The 17,759-nt window shown below is 46.9% G+C and overlaps 1 protein-coding gene across 1 annotated transcript in view; it reads left to right on the top strand.

Annotated features, from left to right (window-relative positions):
* Window positions 1-17,759, top strand: part of NPVF (neuropeptide VF precursor) — a 178,041-nt gene that overhangs the window by 139,609 nt on the left and 20,673 nt on the right. The gene's annotated exons all lie outside the window — the stretch shown is intronic.

Raw genomic sequence — 17,759 nt, 5'->3', positions numbered from 1 at the left:
CAACAACATTTTATAAAATGGCACAAATTAAAATAATACAAAAAATATTTTTCTTGACATACTTAGATTGAACATAGTACGTGGCAAGATTTTCTTTGATGCAAAGCTTGATGTATGTATCTATTCAGAACAGGAGGCAGACCTATTCAGAAAATCCCGTGGAGAAAGATAGTATTGCAGGAGTAATGACATGAAATACTTTCACACATAGTGATTCTGTCTCTTCTTAGACAAAGGGAGTTTATTATCTTTACTGGATATTTTATATTGTTTTATGCTTGTAAAAATAACTTTATTAGGGTTCACCTTTTCACGTTTCAATACCTCACATAATTAACGGGCTCATTAAACCTAATTCTTCTCCTTTTTAGATCATTCCTATAGTAATACAGAATTTGCTGTTTCAATAGAAGCCATCCAGCTTTTACTGAGAATCTTGCTCCCCCTTGTGGACAGCATGTATACTGCAGCTGATTTATCAGTCAATAAACTCTAAACCATTATATGGTGTTAGGTAAAAAAGAGGTGCCACTATAGCATATCCCAGCAAGACAAAAACTGCAGGAGGGAATTCTTCACTCTTCAGGCACGCATGTCAGCAAAGCCAGCATAATACTCTGAAGTTAATAGAGGCATAAACAATTCGTGGATTTATAGGGGCACCCCACTAGTGTTCACCATGGGGAGAAAGACCATAAATTTAAGAATAACCTCAGTATTTTGCCATGTGATTGACAACAAGCTTACCAAACTCTGGATACCATCTGTTAATTCATAAAGCTTATTTGCATGTTTAGTTGGTCTTAGTTGGTGATTGAAATTAGAGACTGCATTACACTGACGACTGCAGAGAAGGATGAATGGGGAAATCTGCCCTTTGCAGTTTAGACCAGTGATCCTGTTTCTCTATGCAATTCTAGAAGATTACTAATGCTTGCTAGGTTCACATTAGCTTCAGGAGATCCGGTAGCTTGTTCGAGTAGTCTGTTTCAGCCCAAAAAGTCTTGCATGCACAAATTATTGTCCATCCAAAAACCGGCATTATTCTGAAAAGCATCCGGATCCCCGTAAGACACCATAGTCAATGTGGATGCAGCAGTTTGGAGTATTATCTGTCTGTGCTGGATATGGTGAACTCCAGAAGTCTGCTGGATTTCACAACGCAGATATGAATGTAGGCTAACCAAGACCAAACATAATGGAAAATCCACTTTATACAAAAGATGTAGAAATGTGTAATGATGTTATGATTCCTATAGGGGGCAGATATTACTGTATTATATACTGTGCACAATACAAGGGCAGGGGCATACAAAGATCTCATAGGGCCCCAAAGCAAAACTTATTATGGGTCTCCTACCCATCCCAGTTTTCTAGAGTATGTGCGTCAATCACTCCTGGGCAAAGCAAAGCAAAACGTAGAAGATTTCTGACGATTGAAATTTTTTCTTATTAAGCAGAAGAAATTTTTATTAGAAGAAATTGTAATTATCCAACTCCCATGTTGGAAAAAGTGGAACAGATGCTTCGTAAATATGGTGCTCATTCTGAGCACCATATTCCTCAATGTATTTACACCAGACATCTGACATAAACACATCTCCTGCTTCCCATCTATTACAAGGCTGACTGCAACAACCACTAGGGGGAGCTCAGTGCAATGACATTTTCTACAGCTACCATTTATTGGAATGGAAGCTGAAATAATCTCTTTGCATTGAGCTCTCCCTAGTTTTGGCTGCATGAAAATGTAGTGTTTTTTTTATCCAGAAGAGAAATAAGAAGAAGGATTTCAGTGCTGCTCCTCCCCTGTTGCTGCTCTGCCTCCATTAAAGGTACCCAACTGTACAAGGTTGTATCTAGAGGATCATTGTAAAGAAGACTTTTGCCTTAGGACTATACAATACATACAAATAGACACAAATACTGTACGTGTATTCTCTGAAGGTCATGCATGAAACCTAAAGGCAGGAGCACTTTTACATGAGCTTACACTTATTGATCCTGGTTCATGCATTGACAAATCTTATCATCAACAACACTTTTTCTAGGGGCTTTGTGGTTGTTGTTTTTTTCTGCTGGCATTTTTGACAGTTTCTTGTTGTTTTTTATTTTTTTATTTTTTTTAGCAAAAATGATAACATGAAAGTCTATTGGCTAATACTGTATTAGATGCAGCACACACAAGCCTTGTTTTGTAGTGGTGTTGTTTTCACCACTGAGGTGCATTTTTGGGGGGGTCAATGGTGTTTTTTTTTTAAATCACAGCATTCTGGGTATGGTCTTTTTACCTCATTGGCTGGCGTTTTTGTCCCCTAGACATCCATTGTTTTTTTGCCCTGCTTGAAAAAAAACTATTCACACAACCATAGGAATTAATGGTCAATTATGGTTACAGACAATTGGGTACCCAATGATAAACAATTAAATAGAACAAATGGTGGGTGACCTTAATTAATACTTAACTTTTAATATCCAATTAAAATAGTAGCCCATTAAAGAGAAACAAACAATCGTAACATGTAACATGCAATGGTGCAAATTCAAAGTTTCCGAATCATACCAGGGTAATGTCATAAAACCCAAGCAGGATATTGGTGAGTTGGCCCAAGGCCAGTGAAACGCGTTGGAAAGGTGTAACTATCTTTTGGATGGTGAAACCATCTTTGTTCATACCAGGGTCCTGGTTGTTGTATCCCTCTCCCTGATAAAGCTGGGCAGTCAATTGGCGTGGCATAGGGATAAGAAGGGACAACCAAGGAGTTAGGAGTGACACGGGGGGGGGGGGGGGTCGCCCTTCTGAGGGTGAGCAGTTCTCACCCCTGTTTAGGGATAGATAGATAAATTGGAGTAGGGACTTGTAGGGGAAGAGACCCAGCATGCGGATCCCCTCCTTTCCCTACCAATATCCTTCTTGGGTTTTATGACATTACCCTGGTATGGTTCAACTTTGAATTTGCACCATTGCCAGGACCGTCTTTCACAAGGGGCAAAAGGGGCAGCTGCCCCGGGCCCAGTTGCTCCTGGGGGCCCAAGGAGGCTGCCTCTTGAGCCCTGCTAGCCACTGCTCCGGGTGTCAGGCTGTCAGCTACACAGGGGGTGCTGCCATGCCACGTCTGCCGGCACTCCAGGCACCGTACTGTGAGAGCTGTGATTCTCTAGGACTTTAGATGACATCATCACCATGTGACCAGTAACCTAGCAATATTACTGGTCACATGGCTATGAGGTCATCAAGGTCCTACCAGGAGTGTTGCTGTCGAAGTTTGCCTTAACTGTGGAGCTTTTTTTGTGAAGATTACATCATAAAAAGGTGACAGGGGCTGTTATGCTAATATACTGTAAACTACTGTATAGTGGGGTGTTGTATACTGTGGGGGGCTGTATACTGTATACTGTGGGTGCTGTATATTGTGGAGTGCTATACTGCTGTACTGTATACTGTTGGGGGGCTGTATACTGTATACTGTGGGTGCTGTATATTGTAGAGTGCTATACTGCTGTACTGTATAGTATCTTTTTTCCATTCAAATGTATTAGTGACGGATCCGGCATTAAAATTGCCGCATTGATGGATCCGGTCTTTCAGTCTGCGCATTCGCAGACCTTTAAAAATGTAAAAAAATATATATATTGGATCCGTTTTTCCGGATGACACCGGAGAGACGGATCCGGTATTGCGATGCATTTGTGATGCGGATCCGTCTACAAATGGTTTCCGTTTGCATACAGATTGCCGGCGACGGAACTGCCTGCCGTTATCCAGCAACGCAAGTGTGAAAGTACCCTAAGGGGTTAATATGTACCAATAAGGCCCCTTCACACGGGCAAGAATTCCACACTGAATCCGGCCCTTTTCACTTCAATGGGGCTGTTGAGATGAGAGGTGATTTTCACGCCTCACTTGTGCATTGCGTGAAAATCGCAGCATGTTCTATATTCTGCATTTTTTACGCAACGCAGGCCCCATAGAAATGAATGGGATGCGTGAAAATCGCAACCATCCGCAAGCAAGTGCGGATGCAATGCGATTTTCACGCATGGTTGATAAGGAGACGAGGGATGAGTTACCCGGGACCCCATTTACTTTATTATTTTCCATTATAACATGGTTATAATGGAAAATAATAGCATACTTTAATTCAGAATGCTAAGTAAAAGGTCAATTGTGGGGTTAAAAATAAAAAATAAATGTAATTCACCTCATCCACTTGTTCGCGCAGCTGGCATCATCTTCTTTCAGGACCGGCAAAAGGACCTTTGACGATTTCTATCTTCAATCAGCAGGACCTGCGCTGACGTCACCGCGCTCACCACATGGTGAGCGTGATAACATCACTGAAGGTCCTTTTCCAGCCAGGTCCTGCAAGAAGAAGAAGAAAGAAGACGAGCTCGGTTGCGCGAACAAGAGGATGAGGTGAGTTACTTATTTATTTTTTTAACCCCACAATGGACCTTTTACTTGCATTCTGAATCAAAGAATGCTACTATTTTCCATTATAACTATGTTATAATGGAAAATAATAAAATATACAGAACATCGATCCCAAACCCGAACTTCAGTGAAGAATTCCGGGTTTGGGTCTAGGTACCACAGTCAGTTTTTTATCAAAACTGAACATCGGAACGCAATTGCAGTCAAAACTGACTGCAATTGCGTACCTACTCGCACGATTTTCCCTGATCGCAGACGCAATGCATCCGAACCTAATCTGGACACGCTCGTCTGCAAGGGTCCTAAAGAAGAAGATTTTTTTCATGCTGGACTATACATTTTTGATTAAAATGATACCTGTCTGAGAAAAAGACTTTTATTTTTTATGCAAACGAGGGCTTCAGTGCATAGAGGGGTGGGGCCTAATCCCTCAGTGCACCTCAGCTTATCCGTGCTGGCCCCGCTGCTCAGTGAACTGAAACCCTAATTTGCATAAAAAATTTAAGTCTATTTCTCAGACAGGTATCATTTTAATCAGCAGAATCAACCTTACTAGAGAGTATGCCTGGTTTCACAGGGTTGATTATGCTGACAGGTGCTCTTCAAGGTTATGTACAACCACGGAACACAGACAGCAGGTTACAGATTACAAATTGGAAGCAAAAGCACAGACACCAAGCGGATGGCCGGGAACTGAAATGTGTTTACAGTACAAGAACATGGATATGGCATAAGAAAATGGTCACAGTCCAGGAAAAGTAGGGGCGGTACCTGTGAGATTGTGAAAAAGCTCTGCCTGTATAGCATTTGGCATTCTGGACACTAGAGGCCACTGGTGGTTATAGGACCTGTGGTGATGTCGCTGTCATGTGATCAGCCATGTGTGTGGGAGGAGTTAGGAGAACACAGGCTTGGTGTAGGACTGTGCTGGTGGAGAATGCAGAGGTACTTTATGTATGGAAGGTGTGTATAAAGCAGGGCTATGTCAGTGTAACCGGTCTATGTGTAATGTGCACACAGTAGTTTAAGGGCTCTTTCACACTTGCGATGTCTGGATCCGTCGTGTACTCCATTTGCCGGAAGTGCCCGCCGGATCCGTAACACCACAAGTGAAGAGAGATCCATGAGATCACGTCATCCATGCGCGTGGGGCGCCCTGACGTCACTCTGGAGCGCCCCGGGAGCCGCACGGATGGTAAGTATGCTGCTCCCCACTACACTTTACCATGGCAAACAGGACTTTAGCGTCCTAGCAGCCATGGTAACCATTCAGAAAAAGCTAAACGTCGGATCCGGTAATGCGCCGAAACGACGTTTAGCTTAAGGCCGGATCCGGATTAATGCCTTTTAATGGGCATTAATTCCGGATCCGGCCTTGCGGCAAGTGTTCAGGATTTTGGGCCGGAGCAAAAAGCGCAGAATGCTGCGGTATTTTCTCCTGCCAAAAAACTTTCCGGTCCTGAACTGAACACATCCTGATGCGTCCTGAACGGATTTCTCTCCATTCAGAATGCATGGGGATAATCCTGATCAGGATTTTTCCGACATAGAGCCCCGACGACGGAACTCTATGCCGGAAAAGAACAACGCAAGTGTGAAAGAGACCTAAGTGACTCGGGGACCAAAACGTTGACATTTTGGGTCCATGGCCTGGAAACTCCCCAGATCTCAATCCCATTGAGAACTTGTGGTCAATCCTCAAGAGGCGGGTGGACAAACAAAAACCCACTAATTCTGAAAAAACCAAGAAGTGATTATGAAAGAATGGGTTGCTATCAGTCAGGAATTGGCCCAGAAGTTGATTGAGAGCATGCCCAGTCGAATTGCAGAGTTCCTGAAAAAAAAAGGGCCAACACTGCAAATACTGACTCTTTGCATAAATGTCATGTAATTGTCGATAAAAGCCTTTGAAACGTATGAAGTGCGTGTAATTATATTTCACTACATCACAGAAACAACTGAAACAAAGATCTAAAAGCAGTTTAGCAGCAAACTTTGTGAAAACTAATATTTGTGTCATTCTCAAAACTTTTGGCCACGACTGTATATAGTAAATTATCTATGTAATGGGCATAAGGTAGTGCTGTGTATGTAATATGTGTATGGCAGCGTCAGGCGGGCCCCGTGTATGGCAGCAGTGGTTTTATGTTTAGTGTATGAATGTTGGATAAATGTAAAATTGTCTACATTTATTTCTGTATGGGAGACTAGTAATGGTTTCCCTGCAGAAATATCAGCCTCATAACGTTATGTGGGCCTATGTATTACATATATGAACTAGCAGAAGGACCCGGCTTCACACGGGTATATTTCATCCATTTCATTTAATGTTTGTGTGTGTCGTTAAAAGATATCAACAGTATCCCCCATAACCGTGACCTCTACAGCACCCTGCCCCTTTAACAGTGAACTCCACAGTCCCCCACCCCTTAACACTGACCCCCCACAGTGCCCGCCCCCCCCCCTTTAAAATGGGACCTCCACAACAGCCCATCCCCTTAACTTTCACCTTCATAGCAGCCCGACCCTTTAACAGTAAGTTTCACAGCACAACACTCCCTTGACAGTGACCTCCTCAGGGGCCCGCTCCCTTAACAGTGACTTTCACAGTACCCTGCTGCCTTAACAGTGACCTCCACAGCAGTTGCCCCTTTAATAGTGGCCCCTGCCCCCTTAACAGTGACTTCCACAGCAGCCTGCCCCCATTACAGTAATATCCACAGTGAATGCCTCTTTAACAGTGACCTCTACACTGCCTGCCCCTTTAACAGGGACCTCCAGAGCGCCCTGCCACTTTAATGCTAGGGTTACATGACGACATGTGTCGCATAACATTTTGTCTCAACAATTTTTATAATGAAAGGCTATGTTGTCGCAGTGCGACATGTGACATGCTGCGACACGACAGTCGCAAAAAATCCATCCAAGATAGATTTTTCTGCAACTGTTGCGTCGCAGTATGTCACATGTCACTATCATTATAAAAATTGTCGTGCGACATCAATGTCATGCAACACATGTAGCAGTGCCCTATGTATAGTGCAGCCCTAACCTAAAGCGGAAAAAAATGGCTGACAGAAGTTGATTTTTACCTTACTTTGTTCAATCCCTGATGGCTGCGGAGTGGGAGGGGGAGTGGCTTAGCAGGACCTGGGGGCAGGGTTTTAAAGTGCGTCTTTGGAGGGTGGCCTGAATGGCCACCCTACCTGCCCCCGAACTGCGACCTCCACAGCACTCCGCTCCCTTAAAGGGAACCTGTCACCAAGATTTTGTGTATAGAGCCGAGGACATAGGCTGCTAGATGGCCACTAGCACATCCGCAATATTCAGTCCCCATAGCTCTGTGTGCTTTTATTGCGTAAAAAAAACTATTTGATACATATGCAAATTAACCTGAGATGAGTCCTGTCCCTGACTCATCTCATGTACAGGACTCATCTCAGGTTAATTTGCATATGTATCAAATCGTTTTTTTGACACAATAAAAGCACACAGAGCTATGGGGACTGGATATTGCGGATGTGCTAGCGGCCATCTAGCAACCCATGTCCTCAGCTCTTACCCAAAATCCCGGTGACAGGTTCCCTTTAACAGAGTCATGCACAGCGCCTTGCCCCTTTAAAGCTGACCTGCAGCAGTGAAGAAAAATGGCTGTGTTGTTACGGACACCTGGAGTAAAACTGTGTGTATGTGGAGACTAAGGGCCTGCGAGCTTCTATTGGCTGATAAGGGACATGTGACAGTGTGTATTGCAGTTGGGATATGAAGAGAAAGACTTGCAGGCTTGTATTGGCTAATGCAGGTCATTTTTTTGGGAATATCTCAGGAACTATATGTCCTAGAGAGCTGAGAACCTTCCCGGACACCTGATTTACCTGTGTGCCAAATTTGGTGAAGATCGGTCCAGTCGTTTGGTCGCGCATAAAGAACCGACAGACAGACGTCGGGACAGACAAAAACTCATTGTGTACCGACATGTTACCTCCACAGTATTCTTTCCCAGATAGTAATTGATATATGTACCAAGTTTAGTAGAAATTGATCGATGAGTTTTTGAGTTACAGAGCAATATGTGTGTATACAAACTCCATGCAGCTGCTGTGTAGGGGCAAATGACCCCCACAAGATTTCTTACAGGTAGCAAGGGATGTGTATACCAAGTTTAGTTGAAATCGATGGTTGCGTTTTTGAGTGATCGCAAAACATACATACTGTATATACGTCCTTCTTTTTATATATAGATTACCGCACAATTCGTACTCCTCCTCAGCTAAAAATACCCCTCAAAATTGGTAAGAGGAGTATTTTTACTCTTCTGGAAAAATGTAGTGCGACCTCTGTTCCCCAGTGTCTCTGTACCACGCTGCAGCGGTCTCTGTAAGAACAGTCAGCGCTGCTGTTCCCGTCCCGCACAGTCTCTCTCTCTCACCAGACCTCAGGGACAGCCCAGCAGGCTGCATTATCCACAATCCTGAGTGATGCCACAGACCGGCATCAGGATGTTGTGTGGGCGGAGCTAACATAGCTCCGCCCAATCCTTTGCCTGCATTTGCTCCAGGCTGGAGGCCTAAACGTCATACTGGGATGACTGGGCCTGCTTCTGCATCCAACCCCCAGACTCTGGCCTCTGCTCCTGGACAGCAGGGGGCTCCCAGGACCCTCTTATCAAATCACCTGGTAAGTCCATCTGAAAAGCAATGGAGCGGGGCGCAGCCGTAGCGAAATGCGGCTTGACTTAGGGGGAAGTAAGTGGCGGATAGGGTTAATTATGTTATGAGGGGAGTGTTCCGGTAGGAGAAAGGAAGGGGTGGAGCAGGTTATGGGATGTGAGTTTAGAGGAAATTGGGGTGGGGCTTATTCAGTGAGGGATAGCTTGGGTAGAAGTTGCCCACCCGCCCTCCCTTATGTGTTGTTTATTTGTCGCAGCGGGTAGTAAAGAAGGGGATCCTGGGAGGCAATATTTTGGTATAGGTGCGTGGCTTTATCTTTACGGCGTGCATCTATGAGGTTTTGGTGGTAAATGGAAAACTGGGGACCCTGATGGGGTTAATAGCCTTGCAGGGATATAAATCGTGCATTTGGGGCCCTTGGGTCGGAGAGTGCGGCCGAGGGTAAAAAAGTGATTTAAAAACGTGGACCAGATGCTCTAAATTGCCTTCTAGGATCCCTCGGTGTCTTGGTTATAATATATGTTAAAAAGTATGGTATTTTATTTATTTATGGTTATTTAATAAATTGCCGCTACGGCCTTTACACCAAGTACGGTTGTTGTGTTTTATTGATCAGGATGGGGGGTAAAAGGGTAGAGGGTAGGAGCCAGAGTCTCTTCCATCCCATGAAGTCTAGTAAGAAGCATGCAGCTGTGTCTGTGGAGGAGGGGGTGCAGGGCTGCTGGGGTCACACTCTCATTGTAACAGCCCTCAAGTACTGATGGTCACTGACCTGTGAGTTCCCACTGTCAGCTCTGTGTTTCCCCTGTTGCCCTCCTGGGTGTTCCCTGTGCCCGCTGTGTGAGCTCCCTGTGTGTAAACCCTGTGCCCGCTGTGTGAGCTCTGTGCCCGCTGTGTGAGCTCCCTGTGTGTGCGCTTCCCTGTGCGAGCTCCCTATGCCCCCTGTGTGTGATCCCTGTGTGAGAACAGTGTCATCCACAGATCCTCCATAAGTGTGTCCTCCACAGATCCCCCATAAGTGTGTCCTCCACAGATCCCCCATAAGTGTGACCTCCACAGATCCCCCCTCCCCCCTTCCCATAACAGTGTGCATTTGCAGCATTATCTCCACTGCTAAGGAATTGCCAGTGATCAGCTATTTACAGAACACTATTTACAGTGTAATGGAGGATGACTGTGCATGCGCATTGTGCTCTCCCTTCACTTCAGGGGCCCGGATGGGACAGACCCTTTCTTTCAGCTTGTGGTTTTATAAACTGCACCATGGAAAACAGAAGTGCCCTGGCCATTCATAATGGGGTACATGTCCAGAATTCCCATTGAAAATGGGAAGGAATGAAAACCATGCCAAAACTGCATCAAAAACTGTTTTATAAAATGCGTTACAAAAAAAAACACATCCCCAAAAAAATTTATGCGGATTCTGCATTAGTTTTTTTTAAGCACAGAAAATACTCTGTGTGAACATACCCAAAGAGGCTGCAGGATCAGCAGCTTAGGCCTTGTTCACACGTCAGTTATTTGATCAGTTATTTCCATCAGTGATTTTGAGCCAAAAACTAGGAGTGGAGGTTACACAGACATGAGGTATAATGAAAAGATCTGCACCTGTTCTGTGTTTTTGACTTGCACCTGGTTTTGGCTCACAATACCTGATGGAAATAAGTGATCAAATAACTGACATGTGAACAAGGCCTAAGGCCCCTTTCACACGGGTGAGTTTTCCGCGCGGGTGCAATGTTTGAGGTGAACGCATTGCACCCGCACTGAATCCGGACCCATTCATTTCTATGGGGCTGTGCACATAAGCAGTGATTTTCACGCATCACTTGTGCATTGCGTGAAAATCGCAGCATGCTCTATTTTGTGCGTTTTTCACACAACGCAGGCCCCATAGAAGTAAATGGGGCTGAGTGAAAATCGCACGTGCGGATGCGGTGCGATTTTAACGCATGGTTGCTAGGTGACGATCTTTATTATTTTCCCTTATAACATGGTGATGGACCATGTGATGAGCGCGGTGATGTCACCAAAGGTCCTTTTCTCCCAGGTCCTTAAAGAAGAAGAAAGAAGACAAGCCGGGCTGCGCGAACAAGTGGATGAGGAGAGTTTAATTCTTTTTTTTTATTTTTTAACCCCTCCATCCCTAATTTACTTAGCATTCTGTATTAAGAATGCTATTATTTTCCCTTATAACCATGTTATAAGAGAAAATAATAAAGATCAGGTCCCCATCCCGATCGTCACCTAGCAACCATGCGTGAAAATCGCACAGCATCCGCACTGTTCACACAGTTATTTCCATCAGGTATTGTGAGCCAAAACCAGGTGCGAGTCAGAAACACAGAACAGGTGCAGATCTTTTCATTATACCTCATGTCTGTGTAACCTCCACTCCTGGTTTTTGGCTCACAATCACTGATGGAAATAACTGATTAAATAACTGACGTGTGAACAAGGCCTAAGCTGCTGATCCTGCAGCCTCTTTGGGTATGTTCACACAGAGTATTTTCTGTGCTTAAAAAAACCTAATGCAGAATCCGCATCAGGTTTTTTTTTTAATGTGTTTTTTTTCCCATGTTATAAGGGAAAATAATTAAATTGACACAACACCAATCCCAAACCCGCACTTCTGAGAAGAAGTCCGGGTTCGGGTCTGGGTACCAAACATGCAGATTTTTCTCACGTGTGTGCAAAACACAATAAAACGCTTTGCACTCGCGCAGAAAAATCGTGCATTTTCCCGCAACGCACCCGCATCCTATCCGGCCCTCACACGCGATGTCCGTGTGAAAGAGGTCTTACAGTAGAAAGGCTAAAGAGAGATGATGTGGTATTCTACAATCAGCTGCTGTGGTTGCAACCGCTGTCCGTGGCTACAAGGTTTTTTCAGACTGTAATTTTGCCCAAAGCCACACTTGGTCTAAAACGGCCCTGCATATGGTACATGACAATCTCTTTCTAACAAAGCTAGAACCAGCCCTGTACCTCACATGGATCCAGAGATCTCCACATTCACTGCTCTGCTAGATTTATAACATGCGACAGCTCAAGGGGAGCGTCTTTTCTGCTGCAGCTGGGGGTACGTGTCCATGCTTTCCCTATCACAACTTAGGAGGAGTTGAAGTATGAAAATAAGCATGTGCGACCATCTCCGTGAGCAGGACAAAGAAATAGCAGGTGACGCTATACAGATACCTTTTATTCAATTTACTCAGTGGCTATGCTAAATTTTTTATTACATGCATTACAAAAGTATTCAGATCCAAGTGCTGGTTTGAGAACTGTAGAATATTTTTTGTAGGACAACCCCTTGACGGGGGTATTGGTTATATCCCGCTTGCTCCCCTTTTACCCACTACCATCCCAAGCCACCCCCCACCCCGGCCCAGCTCTTACCCCGGGCTCGGCCCACTCCCAATAAAACACTGACACCTGGCTTGGATTAAATTGGCCACAGCAGCCATTTTATTACATAAATACATATAATAAATAACCTTTTAATCCCAAACTATAACATATTCCTGAATCCCAACAGGGGAGGTCCTGGAAGCCCCAAACAGCATAAGTTTATTACCAGGTTGAGCCGCCTTGCCACCAGCCGTTAAATGCCAGCTCGGAGGCACCACTGACGGCCCAGCCCACAAAATTATCCACAACCGACCACCAACTATGGGAGTCCTATGTAGTGTACGGGAGAGTAATACCCCGTCACTACAGAAGGGTCACTTGGGTACTGTCGTTCCCCCTGTATTTATGGGGAGGTTGGTATAAAACATCTTGTAATGTAATGCTATGTACTTCCTGTTACTGTGAAATGTGCATGTGCAGGCCGGCTAGGGTGTCATTCCAGCTCTGAGTCACTAGAGGGAGCTAGGGAACCCTAGTTTATATAAGGCCCAGTCAGGAAGTAGTAAGCAGGCAGACAGTGGGAGAAAGGAGTCAGAGATGATCCTGTGTCTGAGTCAAGCCCAGGCCATGGGCCTGTGAGAGTAGAGCAGGCCTGAAGCCTGCCGACTAGGAGAGGGTAGTATAGGCCCTGTAACCGGGTTCCGGATCCAAGGAAAAGGTTCCCCTCCTGAGTCATCATCCGTTTTAGCTGAAACATCATAAGCAACCAGCCGGGACACAGAATACAACAGAGGCCAATCTGATAAAGCAAGAGGTACTCAAGATAACAGAGGAGGTACTAGATAAAGACAGCTTCAAGGATACGCCAGAGATAGGGCATTGGACCTTGGAGAATAAGTCACATGTTTCAGGATCAGTCAGGAATAGAGTGCAAGCCGCCTGTACTGCAACTCCTGTGATTAACACTCTGTAAAGAACATTGCTATAACCGGCCAGTCTGTAACTTCTAAGAACCAACTGTATTCAAATGCAAACCAACTGTCTTCCATGGAACTGCGCTTCCAACTGCGTCCATGCATGATTCTCACTGACATTCAGTAAAGTTCCAGTTTTGGTTGGCTATCCCGTGGTTGTTCCGTTATTCCACATTACATTACACGGCGTGTCACCGTTTAATTGACACTGGCGTCACGAACATTAATCACCTGCCTGTTCCAGTATCTGCCCAGATTTGAAGACGACAGTGAATCCCAGGTTAGTGGGTTACTCTGCACTACAAAGCCCAGCATACACTACTGACCCCCTGGGACACTGCACCAGCCCCAACCGTGGAGCCCTCCCATCCTCATCCTTTAGAATCTCACCAACTTCAAGGACCTCCCACCGCTTCAAACGCACGGGCTTGACCCCTTAAGCCCCAGGCGTCCCTCCACATACGCAGCGCCGTCTCATCCCATCCTGCAATGCCAAGCACCACATATCCAATCCCACAGCGTTTAAATGTACCCCATCCGCACGCCAAAACCCCCCAACACCCTGCTCCAGGTCCACATGCCTCACAGCCACTGCCCCATTCCTTGCCAAGAACCGGCCAATGGCCCGGTTAACCTTCACCCTTGCCTTGTTCACTCCCTCCACCGAGCGCGCACCCCTCCACACTTTATGGGGAACAATGTCCGACCACACCGTCACAAGGCTCGGAAATAGGGACCACAACCTTAGGAGATCAAACTTGATATCCTTTACCAACTCCCTTAGCGGCCGGGCCCCCAAATCATTGCCCCCCACGTGTAGGACCAATACATCCGGGGCCCTATCCAATCTAACAAACCTGTGCACCTCCGCCATTACGCCCCCTCCACATCATTCCCCGCCGACCCAGCCATCTTACCACAGCTGTAGACCGTTCAAACCCTAACTGTTGAACATCCGGCCGAACCGCTGCCCGGATGGCTCCCCAAAAAACGTACAAATGGCCTAAGATCCAAACTAAAGCCGGCTCAGAACCTGTAATGACAGAAACGAAAACAATAGCAAAACGCATTCCACATGCAAAATTAACACCCTCGTGCTACAATCTTTCTGGACGGATATATGAACGAAACCGGACCGATTCCCACCTCCCTATCCGCTTAATCACTTCCTGCCCCAAACCCCACCGAGCTGCCTCCGTCGCCGTCCCAATTCTGAACGAATGACTTAAGTACCCCTCCAATTCCCTACGCAACTGACCCAGGCACCGTCTAAAAACCGCCGTAAACTGAAAGCGCGAAAGGAACGATCCATCTGCGTGCACCAGAAGAGGAGACACTGATCCACGCCCTTCCGCCCCATACTCCCGCATACACCGGACCGGGCACATCAAACAACCCAAGACCTCGAACAAAACAACCCTGCGACCCCTGCCTTCCACATCCGTTTTCGATCTCCTAATGACGAACTCCACCCTATCTGCAAAAAGGTCAACGTCGTCCCAAAGCAACCCCCCTCCCCTACTAACTGACGGACTCACCAGCTCCCCCAACCTCAAAGCCCCAAAAAACGCCAGCGCAAAGGCCAACCGGAACAACTGCAACTCCCACAAGGAAACACAAACTTTTTCCAGCTGCTCACCCAACTGCAGGAGCAGGGAAAACGACACAGGCCTGCGACTGTCCTCCACCGCCCGCAAACACCGCCAACCCTTCAGTGCCCTCACCACCAGGAAGGACTTGGTAACGTCCGGCAACTTCCGCAGCTTGAAACCAAAAGCTAGCCCAGCCATACAGCCAGTCAACCTCGAAGTAGACCACCCGTCCTCCCTACACTGACCTATAAATAATAGCAATGATATCTCCGACTCCTCATCCCCCATCCCCAATCTAGCCTTCCATTCCTCCCAACACTGCCATGCCCTGTGATATGACACCCACGTACCGGGAGCTAATGAGGACTGTATGAGCCCCATTACGTTGTCTCCAGGAGTTCCCATAGGCAGCTCGGGCAGTCCAGCCCGTCCTCCTCCGCTTCTGGAGCCAGCTGGCGAAAACGCTCCCACTGTGAACGAGAAAGAGCATCAGCAATACAGTTGTCAACCCCCGGTACGTGCACCGCCACCACCCACGCATTGATGGTAAAACACTCCAAAACTAATCTCTGTAACAACCGCACTACCAAAGGTGACGAGGCTGACAACCCGTTAATTGCCTGCACCACTCCCAAGTTATCACAGTGGAAACGAACCTTCTTGTTCCTAAATTTCTCCCTCCACAGTAGGACCGCTGCCACTATGGGGAAAAGCTCCAACAGTGCCAAATCCCTCACCCAGCCTCTACTTACCCAAACGTCAGGCTACACCCCCGCACACCACTGAACCGAACAATACGCCCCATAGCCACATCCCCCCGCCGCGTCTGAAAAAAGGTCAAAGTCAAATGCCTCCACAACATCCCCCATAAACATATCCCGCCCATTGTACTGACTCAGAAACAATGCCCACACCCGTAAATCCTCCCTCAACTCCCTCCCTAACCTTATGTAATGATGAGGTGCCGTTACCCCCGCTGTCGCAGCCGCCAACCGCCTGCTAAAAATCCTCCCCATGGGCATTATCCGGCAAGCAAAATTGAGCTTACCCAGGAGCGACTGCAGCTCCTTCAGTTGAAGTTTTGCTAATCGCTGCGCCCTCCCCACCTCCCTTTCCAAATCCTCCAGCTTGTCCCGGGGCAGTCTACATTCCATCCGCTCCGAATCGATCACTATACCCAGGAAGCTCAACTCCGTTGTGGGACCCACCGTCTTTTCCACTGCCAGGGGAACACCAAATGCAGCGAACAGCACCTCCAGTGAATGCAGCAATAAAGAACACACCTTTGAACCCGCGGGGCCAATACACAGAAAATCGTCTAAATAGTGAATGATAGATTAACATCCAGCCGAGTCCCTAACCGCCCACTCTAAAAACGAGCTAAACTTTTCAAAGTACGCGCACGATAGCGAACATCCCATCGGTAAACAACGATCAACGAAGAACCCCCCATCCCAAAAACACCCCAACAAATGCAGGCTATCCGGATGAACCGGCAACAACCTGAACGCAGCCTCGATGTCTGTCTTCGCCATCAACGCCCCCCTCCCAAACTGTTTTACCCACTGCACTGCCGCGTCAAACGAGGTATAGACCACCAAACGTAACGCTGGATCTATACCGTCGTTGACCGACGATCCCTTTGGGAAGGATAAATGATGAATGAGGCGAAACTTATTCGCCTCCTTCTTCGGAACCACCCCCAGAGGCGACAGGCGCAAATTCTCCATCGGGGGCTCCGAAAAAGGCCCATCCATCCTACCCAATCTCACCTCCTTCTCCAGCTTCTCAGCGACTACTCCAGGGTGTTCCCTAGCCGACCGCAAATTCTTTCTGATCAACACCGGCCCCCCGGAACAAAAGGGATACAAAACCCCCAGAGGAAACCCTCCCGCAACAGTTCCGCGGCCTTTACATCCGGGTACCTAGCGAGGAACGGTTCCATCCTTTCCAGACGAACCAGCGTCACCCCCTTTGTTAGCACCCTCGCCTCCCCTCTGCCTAACCCCCCTGAAACACCTTGTGGCTCCAAGATACCCCCCACAGCTAGAGCACTCGTGCTTGAATTTGCACTTAGCCCCGAACTTGCACCCCCTTCATTAAATAGGAAACACAGCCCCTTAGCTGACGCTGCTGAAAAGGCCGACTGCCCTCCGGCTCCCGACTCACCCCGAAACGACTGAGCTCCCGACTCCCCCGAAAGGACAGGGCCGACCTAACCGGCGCCGTCACCTTCAACCACAAAGCTATATCTTTGTGGTCCCATCTAATACTCGGGCGCACCGCCTTACGCTGCCTAAATTGTTCATCGTAGCGCAGCCATGTCTGCCCCCCATAAACACGATATGCTTCCCGAATGGAGTCCAAATAGCAAAACAGCGCAGAGCAGCACTCTGGCGCCTTTTCCCCTACTACGCTGGCAAAGATGGCAAACGCCTGCAACCAATTAGGGAACGAGCGCGGTATTAACCGGTACCGGCGCTTCTCCTCCTTTTTACCCTCATCCTTCCTAGCCTTATCCAGGTTAAATTTCTCCAAGGGGAGCAAGGAAAAAATCTCCACGTACTCCCCTCGCCAAATTTTTTCCCTAACTTCTTGCTTCAAATGGGCCCCCAACGGCCCTTCAAAGCAAACGTATACCTCCCCCCTTGCCTTATCATCCAGCCGCACCCTATCCTCCTGCTCCGAACTACCCGCCTGCGTCTGCACTGATGCCGTGGCACTTTGCGGACCGAAC

Source organism: Bufo gargarizans, chromosome 5, assembly GCF_014858855.1.
Source record: "Bufo gargarizans isolate SCDJY-AF-19 chromosome 5, ASM1485885v1, whole genome shotgun sequence".
Lineage (NCBI taxonomy): Eukaryota > Metazoa > Chordata > Amphibia > Anura > Bufonidae > Bufo > Bufo gargarizans.
Note: the sequence above shows the minus strand (reverse complement) of the source record. Positions and strands in the feature narration are given on the sequence as shown.